Genomic DNA, 12,570 nt, shown 5'->3' on the forward strand with positions numbered 1-12,570 from the left:
TTAATCAGCATATGTAACTGTTTCTGTGTTCTTGTATATTCGCCAGTGTGCTATGCAATTGGTGTGTGTGTGTGCACGATCGCCGGTCACCATCATCAATCTCTGCACTGTTTATAGTTCCTACATCCCTTCATACCTTCACCCATTGCATAACGTTTTACTTTTGTACCTCATCTTTATGTTGTTCTGGGTACATCACTTACATCACCGTCCATTGTCTGTTACCTAGAGCTTGGTCGTGATGCTGCGTGATACAAGTACACATGTTGTTATTATTATCTTGTCAGTCTGCGCCAAGGTGTTAATAGATACAGTTGGATGTAGATACGACCACTCGCCGGGTAGCTGTCGGCACGAAGTATAGTATTTTATTGTATCTATGCACCCCAACGTTCTTGCTCCTCTCAACTGTTATCAGCTACTGCTGAGATTTAAGCCCACCACCCTAATTACTTCCCACTTCACGTCATCACAAAGCACAGAGGGGGCAGCAGGCATGAAGGCAGAAGGATAAAATAATCTCTCTCATCTTGAAATCTGAACTCGAGTTCAGCTGAGGGTGAGGTGTGCCCAGATCAGACTGCTGTAAAAGTTTCCAAACCCCTCGCCAACATTTCTTTGCACAGTGTAATAGTTAATAGACACAGTCATAACTTCTAAGGCTTAAAAATTATTGTCAAATGTGTGTGCTTAATTTGCTTTGAAATAAAAATCACTATTAATTTATTGAGGTAAAATTTAGACAGTACTTTCAACTGTGTTTTCGAAAGGGTGATCCCCTTATTTCTTGTGACATCAAGAAATAATGAAATTTATGGTCGATCCACGTGTTCTTTAATTAAAACAAAAATTTATGTTGCATGTTTGTAACAAATAAATACTAGCCCACCTTGCCGTCAGTTTTCCCCTAGTTTTATTTTTGAGCTAACTGAATACAAAACTCCTTTTTTTAACCCGTTTTTCAAACCTTTTTTGTTCTGGAATCCTGGAAATAAAGCAGAAAGGTCGTTGCCCAGACTTCCACTCATTTATCGCGGGCTGCCTCGACTTCTATTCCCTCCTTCTGCCAATGCCAGTGTCAGAGGCTTGATGCACGGCTGTGGGAGTGTCTCAGTTTATCTCTATCAATTCCTCAACTGTAGCCGCCAGCTTTTTGTCGCCGCTCATCACACAATTATCTCCTGTAGCCAACATCTTGGTGCTTAGAGAAAACTGATAAAGGCGTGTGCGTGTGTGTGTGTCTTACCTATCCACAAATAGAAACAATCTAATCATTCTCTGTCACAATCAGGCTTGTATGTTGGGAAACCGAAGTTTCAGTCTAACGTGCGAGAACCACGTAAAGAAAAGGGAAAACTAAAAACAAAACTCGTAAAAATGCCAGGAATTTCTGTTGGCTTAGATTTCTGGATGGTATGTCTGTATACTTGACTGTGAAACGTGATGACGTTTCCGTCTCTTTGTGTGTGTGTTTGTGTGTGTGTGCGTTTGAGTGTGTGTGTGTGTGTAATTATTGCCAGGAGGGGTTGGTTGTGAATGTTGTTATTGCATGCTACTGACTGTTGTTTAGTTCACTGTTTATGTGAGCTCACAACAAAGACAAATTTCTATCTCTTGCACAAAAATAGACACTAATGATGCATTGTCTCGCATTGTTGTACTGCTGCATTGTTAGAAGCAACTGAAAACGTGTCTACGATTATTTTATTACTATGTATAGACTCTGAAGGGTTTTATTTTTTGCCCTGATAATGTGACTTGGAGCTTCGTCTCCTCCTTCTCCTCATGACTTTAGTGTCGAGACAGAAAAACGTTTTAACAAACATCGATTTTTCGAAGCTTTAACATCAGGTTGCACTGGTTCCAGTTGTCTTTTTTCCATAATATTTCCCTTTAAAGCCATCAAATCTTTTTGTACCTGAGTGGCCCTGAGGCTTACTTCAGATCAACAGCTAGGATATAGTTTGTTTTTGCCCGTCGCGCACTGTCTTTTTTATTATTCTATTTTTTAAGTAAAGGTCATTGTTTATCTAGTAGCATCTGCTTAAAAAATTTCTTACAAAACATAATTAATTCAGCGACTACAAAATTAAATTGATTAGACTAGGTCTGGATTAAGAACCATGTTGTATATTTTACTGTTTTTTTACAGAGTTGTTGAGAAGACAATATAACTGATTTCCTTGTTTGAGTTTTTAAAATCCACGGTTCGAGATCGCTTCCTAGTTTACAAACACACGTCGGACGTTCTGTGATTAACTGTCAGTGTGTTTATCAACTTTTATATCAAAAAGATCTCAGCGTGGAGGTGTTGCAGCTCCTAAACTGTCGTCGGTTACCTGTCTTGTCCACACCTGCATGGTTTTCCCTTGATGGGAACTGCTTGTAGGTATTTGCTTACGCAGGTTCAAGTGCATGTGCCCGGCTGGGTGCCTACAGTTTGTGTAAACTTGTATCCGGGATCTTTTGATGGAACAAAGCCAGGAGTCGTCAAAAGAATCCGAATAATTTTACTTTCTTGCCAAATCTGCTCCCTATACTGGTGTTGGTTTTGTTTTTATGTATATTTTGTGTAAATTATTTTGCATGCTCACTATGAAAAAAATTGAGACATCTCGTAACTGTACAAAATCCAGAGGTTTAATAATGATCAATTATTATTGGCATAGTTTGTCTTTCAGGTGATCTGTATGTTTAACTTTCTTTACTTCCAATTTTTAAGTAGAAGTAACTGTACAAAACCCAGAGACTTAATTTATGTGATAACCAACAATTATTCCTGGCATAGTCTCTCTGTCCGGTTGTATGTATGTCTAATTTTCTTTACTTAACAAGTTTCAAGAAAACGACTATCAAAGAAATGTAACTCGTCTTTATAATCGTTGTAGAGTTCTGTCCCTTCCTCTCGGTGGCTTTTCCAGTTGGGAACGGCTTCAAAAAAACCGGTCATGGCAACACAGAAAGGCGAGAAAGTTACAGGTATTTTTGTTTACTTTTATAGACTGCGATCAAGTACATTTTGTTTCTGTTTCGGTATGAGGGATAGGTCCACCGCGCACGCGTATGAACCAGAAAACAACGGTTGTTGTATAGGAAAGAAGGGACATAAGCCATGAAGGAGTCTGCCACTAAACTAAGCTGGTTGTCGCACCCTAGTTTTCCTACGGTTGCTATAACATTCTCTCCATCTCTTCTTTCACCGCCTCTGTCTATCCCTCTAAGTTTTCTTTCTTTATTATTTTTTTTTATTATTCACTGTTAATGTTCTGTGTCATGATTTTCCTTTTTCGCTTTTTATTTATTTCATTCTTTCGCTTCACGCGTTATTTTGTCCTACTATTTACATATTTATTTATCTTGCTTTCAGGTCATGTTATAAATTTTCAGTCACTTATTAATATTTTCATTTCAAAAAAGCTAAACATACTGACAAATAATATATAATTACAATAATATATATATATAAACACAAACACTCATACAGACAGATAGACGGAAAAAAGAGAAAGACTGACAGAACGACACACAAAGTCATCTGCAATTTCTTATACACAGGTAAACAAAGTGGGCCCATGAAGGAGAACTCTTTACGTCACACCTAACTCCTCATTGTTTGTTTACCTGCAGAAGTTTGACTACCTTAGCCTCATTGTCGCATTGAGTCTCACGTGAAAGCAGGCCAGCCTTTGTCTTGCCTCCTAGAAACTCTCTTCTCCTGGAAGCGTTTGACAAATCATGAGACCCTGCTGTGTTTCTGTCCGTGGAAACGCCTCGTCTTCTCTGTGTACTGGACGAGAATGAAGTCGATGTCACTGCTTCTCGATAGACGATCAACAATGGCGGCAGGCGTGCTCAGCGCCCTCCACGAGAACCTCATTGTCTCGCATGAAAGCCTCCCTCCGTATTGACGTCTATTGAAGCACTGCCTCGAGTGCTGCTTTCTTCTGTTTTATTTTGGTCTTTAAAAATTCTCTATCAACTTTTCACCAGAAGAGTGGGGAGGGAGCACAGAAAGTTGGGCAGGAGATTCCCGACCATAAGGTTAAATTACAAATATCTCCTGCACAGCTCATCTTGAATTTGTAAAAAATTACTGTCTACCACAAACAGAAATTATCGATGTTATAATATAAAGAAAACATTATTGTAATTCTCAACGATAATTTATTTACAATCTAAAGATGAAACGCTTGTTGTCTTTGTAAATTTAAAATAATTACAGACACAAAAAAAATATAATGAACGGCACACAAAGATTGCTCAAACTCCAGAAGGGATACAAACCCTACTTTTATTCAGACAATATAAATAGCTAAAAATAAGGCAACACATCCCCAGGCAGCAATAAGTCATTGCTTTTATCCTGGTTGCAATGTTCTGCAACATGCAAGTAATTTCATTTAAAAATAGTGAACGATAGTTAATCTTGAAATGGAGGAAATCAGTTGAATGAAAATCGATAAACCTATTTGATTTAAAATAGTTGACATTTTCGTTTCAGAATAAGAAACAGCTGATTCGTTTCATTCATGAATTTCGGTTTATTTAATTTTGCAAAAAATAAATACCTGATCTTTTTCATTTTAAAATTGTGGTACATTTAACATGGACGCAAAAATCATTGTCTGCTTTTAGAAAACGGGCAACAAATAAAAAGAAATATTACGAAAAGTACAAACTAACACCAGGTAATCTACAGACAATATAAGAAAAAGAATCTGTGCAGGAGTTTATTGCTGAAAGCTTTTCCATTTCATTATTCTTCTTTTATACCTGCCGCAATTCATGTTTGTAAACACTCTGTTAGCCGGTAATGCTCAAACGAGGCACATTTTTTCTTTTACCTGAACATATCAGGTGTGTCATTCCAAGTGCATGTGAAAGTCAGTTTAAGGGTGGAGAGGATGCACAGATATAAAGAGAAAATAGGTGGGGAAAAAAGAAGAAAATCTTCTCGGTCTCCTGGCTGTAAAAATAATTTCTCCTTGAAATTAAAAAAAAACCAGAAATATTCAAAAACGTGAGTTAAAGTCGTTTGTACTTAAAAACAACCGTAGTGACTCATATTGACAGGTATTCGGACAAAAATAGAAATTGTCATCACTTTTTCAAAGTAGGCTTTTGATTGATTATCCGGTTCTCCTCCCCACTAATGAGCACCAATTATCAGAGCAGATCTTTTCATCAAACAATAGCTGTTCCTCCGACACTTCCTCTCTCTCTCTCTCTCTCGCAGCCTTATATTATCACTTTGTGAAGCATTTTCACTACAAAACCAACAAAAACAACACCATGGCACTCCTGCTGCAAGAGACACAATGGCATTTTCAGAAAGGTGGGGAAGTGGTCTGACGGGACAAATGCTAATGTAGCCGTAGTAGTTGATAGTCAAAGTAGCATTGTAGAGCGAAAGGCCCTGTCGGTGTAATAATCGCCTCCATTGTAGTTCCTAAAAACGTTTTGCAAGTAGCTCCACGTCTGTAAAATGTCCAGCAAGCGGCAAATATTTTCCAGTTTCACAGAGGCAAGGTCTCTCAGGAGACTGGGAAACGTCCAGTCTTTTATGTCCTGACAGCTGGCGAGGATTAAGCTGAATTATTCATGAGACCGGCCCGGCAGGCCGCACCTCGTCTTGCGACAGCGGGGTTGTTTTTACACGAAAGTTTAGACTGATCCTCATGGTGGTCATCTAATTTTATTGACGATGTTTGTGGCAGCCATGGCCAGCAATGATTCCACTGCACGCAGTTGCTACAATACTTTGCTGCAATCCCCCGTAACTCACGGCGATCAGTGTTGAAAAAAAAAACCTGTAACTATTATTATGGTTATTTAAGAGGAATCACTAAAACCCTAAAAAGTGCAACATAAAATAAAAAAAGAAAATATATCAAGGTTTTTGACTTTCACCGCATGGAATTTTGTAATGCTGTGACCAGTGAATAGTGCTCATACTCCATAGTATACGACTATGATGTCATTAGTAACCATAGTAACAAGGGATAGAAGCAGAACAAACATCACAGTAAAGTTACTCATGTCGTACCTTATTTTTTAAAATAATTGTAGGTAATATCTTTTTTTTCACTGATCATTTAAGCCTTCAATGGTCTGACATTCTGGGAATTGTACTAGCCACCCAGTAATATCACTCTATGTATCTTCCAGTCATTTTAGTGCATCAAATGATACAGGTAGATTGGTTTCTGAATAACATCGCGCAACAAATGACAATGACTGATGATAAAGAGGTTGTAGATATGCATCCGGATCCTATTTATCTGTCAGAGGAAATTTCAGTCTTGCTGTTCAAGCTCAACCCAACCCATAAATCATAAATCCCCTCATGGTACAGGTGGACATCCGGATCAGCAAGTTTCGTTTAATGACATCAATAAATTGGAAATGATTTGAAATTCGTTGGCCTCCTTCAGAAAATTGCAGACGACAAAAAGAGAATGTAACATAAACTAAACAAAGTTTAGTAAGTCTTAAACAAATTAAATACATATGCATTAATAATCCACTTCATAAAATATAAAATATAATATGAAGTATTACTTGCATTTTGTGTGTTAAACATTGACAACTGCATTAAGAGCTGAAGTTTGAAAAAGACAATGGGACGACCATTCGCTGCTGTTTCACATTCAAGGGTCCTGAACCCCTAGCCATCGGGAATACCTAGGCCGACTGTACCTGCTTTAAAGAATATTATAAATCAAACCTTTTTGTATAAGAAGACAACTTTATCCCAGACACTAGAGGTAACCTCAATCAGTAATTGTATCCACTTTGTTGTGGTCTTTGTTTACTGAGGACATCGACTTTCTTTTGACTTATGCCATTATTCCCCCAAAATTAAGAACTTGGATAATAGAACGATGAATATGCAAAAAATCTGTTGTGCCCTAAATCATGATAAATTGTTGCTTAAAGCTCAATTTAATGTGTCTGATGTAGCTAATGGAGTCGTCCAGAGCGACTCATCAATGACCGAGAGTTCTAAAAGCGTTTTTGCCTTTAGTCTTCTTACGATCGTCCTATTGCTGAATTTCATGTTTTCCCTCATAATAGAGGATCAATTGCTTGGCATAGTTATACAAATGATATTTTAAGCATTTAAACAACCAAACCCTGAACAACACTTATTGCAAGTACTTTGTGTGTGAGTCAAACTACAAGAAGCAGTCAGAGAAATGAAGACTGTGGACTTTTGACTAAAGTTTCGCAAGGCATTGTATTCTTGTCTGTAAAACATCTTTCTGGTTATTTAACTCAGAGCAAACAGGGTAAAAACGAGAAGCGACGGGACTAGATTATTAATTCAAGGTTGGCAGGAGATCGAGTTCTCTTTACTGACGGAGTTTGGGAAAGGATGTGACGAAAAGGTCACGTGCCACTCGCAGTTGTGGCGTGAAATGTTTACACGCACCAACTACAATGCTGTTCTCGTCCGTAAACTTTAATCACTCTCTTTCTCTCTCTCTCTCACAGACACACACAAGCACACACGTTTAGACGCACGCACGCTCACAAAGTTTGTGTAGTGGTTCAGATTTTATCCATCTTGTTGCGCAATTTTTATCTGGCTTAGTTATAGGTAGGACAAACTGAACGAGAAATTTTGGTAACAATCTTCAAAAATTCTTTAACATTTTTATGTAAGATATGTACAGTAGGAATAAAAACAAATAAGACAACAAAACTGTAGAGTAATCAGCAGAACTACATGCACATATAACACAATCACACGCACGCACGCCATAACATACGAGTGAGAGGCAATGAAATACAGATATTTGAGAGTCTGGCCAACCATTTATCACTCTTACTGTGTCAGATTTCCACAAGACTGTGAGAGGCTTTTGCAGGAGGTTAGGGCTTTGTCAGACGCACTGAAGGCTTGGCATTATGTGGATTCTCCAGTTCGGCAAGGAACGGTTGGCTGATGATTTTTATGTTTTGTTCACCAACCAGCTGAACATAAGGTATAAGGCACGTCACTCAAACAGCTGTTTGGTCAGTCTGTTCAACTGTCTTCATAGCTTTCCTTTTCTTTATTCTTCCTTTTCTTTTCCTTATTTCGTCTGCAGCATGCACTCATCCTAAATGTAATTACGTAAATATGTGACGTCATAATTTGCACCTTGTGCACTCGCCAGACGGTCCAAAAATTCCGACTTCACTTTTCTGCGCGAGTAGATTTGCTTGACATTTGAATTCTCTCCCTCTCCTCCCCGTTCTTTCTTCTTACCGCTCAATCCTCTAACAGAATTAAAAAGCGTTTTTTCCGACATTGTCGCAATCTACTCACTATTGTTAGGCTTCAACTTTCGGACAGCAGGCCCAAAAAATGTTGCTCGCGGTTACATTTTCAGTTACATTGTCAGAAGCAATAATCGTCAACTGTCTGGTTGAGGAAAGGGGAGGAGGGTAAGAAAGATTAGAAAGGAAGGAACCGAATCTCTTTCTGACAAGCAAGGCGCATGCGCAGAAGTAACTTATTTGGTTGCAGGAAGCTAGTCTCACTACAGACGCTCCCAAATTCACGAATCGTGGTGTACGTCCTTCTCTGATCGTTTAGACGACGACGACGACGACGACAGAGCTGATGACAATGGCGCGCGTCCTCGCTAGGGATTTAGCTCAATGCTCTTCATAAGAGAAAGACAGAATACATTTAACTTGGAGAATTAAGCTACATGTGGAGTAAAAAGAAAACGAATGTTCAGATGATGTTTTTCCCCCACAGTTCAAGATGTCAGATTAAAATAGTTCAGACCTGTCCTCCATAATGTGATGTCATCAGGTGACCACATTACAAACGTATTTATGCCTTCAGCTGTTTACTCCAACCGGAAATTAGAAACTTTTAGAATCTTTTTACTCGTGTTCTTCACAAGATGCTGTCCTCTCAAGCAGGTATAGATGGAGCCTGTAGACTGTCTACCTTACATTTTATTTCTCTCTGTGCTCCTTGCGGTCAGCCAGGAATGTAGATCAGTCTCAATGTATGTTTTTGTTTATTTAAACTAGCCTATTACACAAACTTTATGTGATGCTTTAAGCCATTTCTTTCTGCTAAGTGCCTCCTGTTAATATAATTGCTTCCTTTATTTAACAGTTTAGATTACCAACTAATTATCAACTAATAGTTTTGTGGGAGGTGGCTGTCTGTCTTTATTTTGATGTTGCGTCGATGTTGGCGAGAAGCATTATGGTAGTATATGTATTCCAAAGTGGGACCACCTTGGTTATTGTGTATTCACGATGGAGGCAGGGGAGGAGGGGTCATTGTGTGGTCCTGATGTGGCTATTATTAGACATTTTCTGGCCATGATGAAGTCATTGTCAAGCTGTGATAGAAATAAGTTGTCGAGACGTCGGTGTCGGTGCGTGGTCATGGTGGAGTCACTGTAGTCGTGGTGAGGACACAGTGTGGTAAAGGTCGGGGTCAGTCTCGAGATGAGGTCACGATGGGTCATCGTATGATCATGACCTGTCAACAGTGTCATCATGGTGTGACTAAGATGGGGGTCAAATAAGGTCATGATGAGTTCAGTGTGGCTGCTCCATCTGTCTTCCTCCTATGCATCCACTTTCCCATTTACAAAAGCAATATCTCCTGTTTCAAATGAATGCATCATCAAAGCTTCTAAGTTTCTCGAAACTCCAATTTTATTTTCGTCGATAATATGTCCTGAAACATTATCCCTGTCATTTCATTTCGCCGGCAGCGCCACGTTGCGGAAACCGGTCGCGGGACAAACGGCAGAAAACTCTGGCTGACCGAACCCACCACCTGATGTACGTGACAGACAAAATATCCACGTGGCTCCCAACATCCTGCCCAGCACCAGCCTCGGCGCCAGTACCAAGAACGGAACCGAAATCCCATCCGGGATCACATTAACCACTGCCGCGACAGATACATTCCATAGCGTACGTCCTCAATAAGAGACGGGAATAAAAACTGATGGTTTGCTGGCATGGCCGACTTAGGATTGACTGTCTAGAGACAGAGAGATATACGTTGTCTTTCTGGGGATTGAGGTAGGGATGGTGGTCTGGCAGCTGTGAAGGGTATCCCTGAGTGTGGGTGGCAGGGAAGTACGCAGTACCCAACCCGATCACAACCCGACTTTCAGCTGACGTCCAGACCGCGTCCAGAACCCAGTCTTCATGGCGAGGTCCAGCTGATGGTCTAACTCAGGCCACGAAGATCGAAGCAAAAAAACAGACTATGGACACATCTGGAAACGGGAGCTGTAATTATTCCTCATTTAGAATTCTTTGACAGATTATAAAAATACATTTTGTCTGAGCAGGCAGAAATAAATAGACTATTTCAATATTATTTCTGGAACCATCTAGTTCGGTTTTCTTGAGAGCCTATTAAAGACATCAGTATAAGTCTGCTAATGGCTGTATTCCTCCAGCAATGCTTTCCTAGTTCGTCTTGGATTGAGTCAAGGAGGACTTTACTCGTTAGTACAAAGACTCGAGAGACTGGCGAGAACTATTTGCGTTGTGGTGTAACAGGTGGTGTTCTCTTTCTTCCCCTCTCCTCTCTTTGTGCGTGTGTGATGGTTCTTGCATATACAGTGATACCTCGGTTCTCGAACGCCTTGACTTTCGACCAAATCGGTATTCGACCAGGAAATTCGAGAAAATTTTGTCTTGGAATCCGAACAAATATTTGGAACTCGAACATCCGAACGTCCGAGATGAGCCGACAACAGCAGCAGAAGGATATGGTGGAAGAAATTTCCTCTGAAGAAGAGGAGAGAGTGGAGGATATTTCTAGTGGCCTTATTCATGAAATGTGTGCAAAATTTTCAGAAATCGCAAATTTTGTTGAACAACATCACCCTGATAAAGTGGTAGCAAATAGAGCAGTTAACATTTTTAATGACAATGTTATGTCCACTTTCCGCAAAATTTTGCAAAGGAGAAAAAAAACAGCAAACAATTGATAAATTCTTCCGTAAAGAAATCAGACAAGCAACTGCAGAGCAAGATTCTGATTCTCCTCAGCAAAAGATACAGAGAACAGAAACACCCGAAGAGCAGTTACCCTCTGTTTTTATTGAAGAGGACTCCCCTTCAAAACAATAACCATCCCCCTTCCCTCCTCCCTCCACATTCATTCCCTCCTGCCATAAAGTTTGGTACAGGTTCAGTAAATGAAACACAATTTACTGTACTGTACTGTACATTTTATTTTATTTTAGTTTTTTTTTTTTAATAAATACATTTTTATTTCTTATTTCTTGTTGAGACTCATGTTTTTCTACATATTATATACAAATTAGGCCAGTAAATAGGCATTTTCTGGGGCTTGGAACGAATTAATCCAGTTTCCATTATTTCCTATGGGTTTCATTGCTTCGGTTCTCGAACAATTTGGTTCTCGACCGTCCTCCCGGAACGAATTATGTTCGAGAACCGAGGTATCTCTGTACTGCATTCCCAAGACCTCCGCACCTAGAATGTCTCACGAAGGTCTGAGCTCGATACCTATCCTGTCTAACCTGGGTAGGGTAATCAGATCGGGACACCAGTCTGCCAACAGGTGCAATAAAGCTTGACTCATCATCATCTTTCTTTGCACCCGGTTCGCACCTTACTGAGAACGCGTAAAACATGGTAAAGGGTTGTACTCCTGCATGTCATGTAAATTGTTTAGGTGTTACCATACATGCTCCACCAGCAACTGAAGGGGTTGAAATGTTCTCAGCTCTGTTAAGGTGCTTCAACAGACGTACCGCCTACCATCCCGCTGAACAGAGGGGAGTGGAGCGGAGGAGACTGAACAGAGGGAGGGACTGGCGTGGAGCTGGTTGCCGTTAATGAACTGCCTCTAATGAGCTGGGTGATAGGGATAGTTTAGCTTTTTTGCAGCTGTTCTTCCTCATCGTTGATAACGAGTTTTTGATCCAACAAAAGCACTTGCAGAAGTTTGGCGGAAAAACTAAACAACCGATGATCTGTAGGATAACAAAGACAGGCACGAACCCGTTTCCACTCCGCACGAGCACACACACACACAAACACTGTGAGAGACAAGAATTATCATGCAGGGAGCATACAGGGATACCGTTGGCACCAATGTAAGCAAGTGGGTGAGACTACCCCATAGTGTGACAGTGTGCGGTCCTCCTCCAAACAGTTACTTTGCACTCGATGGTATTGTCCACAGCAGTGCAAGCAGCACGTGACAACCCGCACGCGCACTCAACGATCACTTTCCAACAGTTTGTCACGTGAGATCTGTCCTTGGTGACGGGTGTTACTATGGTGATTATCACTCTAGCTGGTTGGAAGTATCAGGCGAGCTAGTGTTACTCTTTCAATGTCTCTTCTCTGCGGTAGTTGAAGCCAGAAGAGGACGATGATTGTTTTGCTCGACTGGTTAGTTGTCAATGCAGGAATAGACAGACAGCAGGATGGATGGAGCAGCTGAGGCCATGGAAAGAATCTCAGCCTCGTCTTTAATTTCTTTCTCTAACTTGGTTTATATTAAACAGTGTCAAGTTCGAGTGAAATTAATAACAGCTTCATAAT

This window comes from Pomacea canaliculata, linkage group LG8, assembly GCF_003073045.1.
Source record: "Pomacea canaliculata isolate SZHN2017 linkage group LG8, ASM307304v1, whole genome shotgun sequence".
NCBI classification, from domain to species: Eukaryota; Metazoa; Mollusca; class Gastropoda; order Architaenioglossa; family Ampullariidae; genus Pomacea; species Pomacea canaliculata.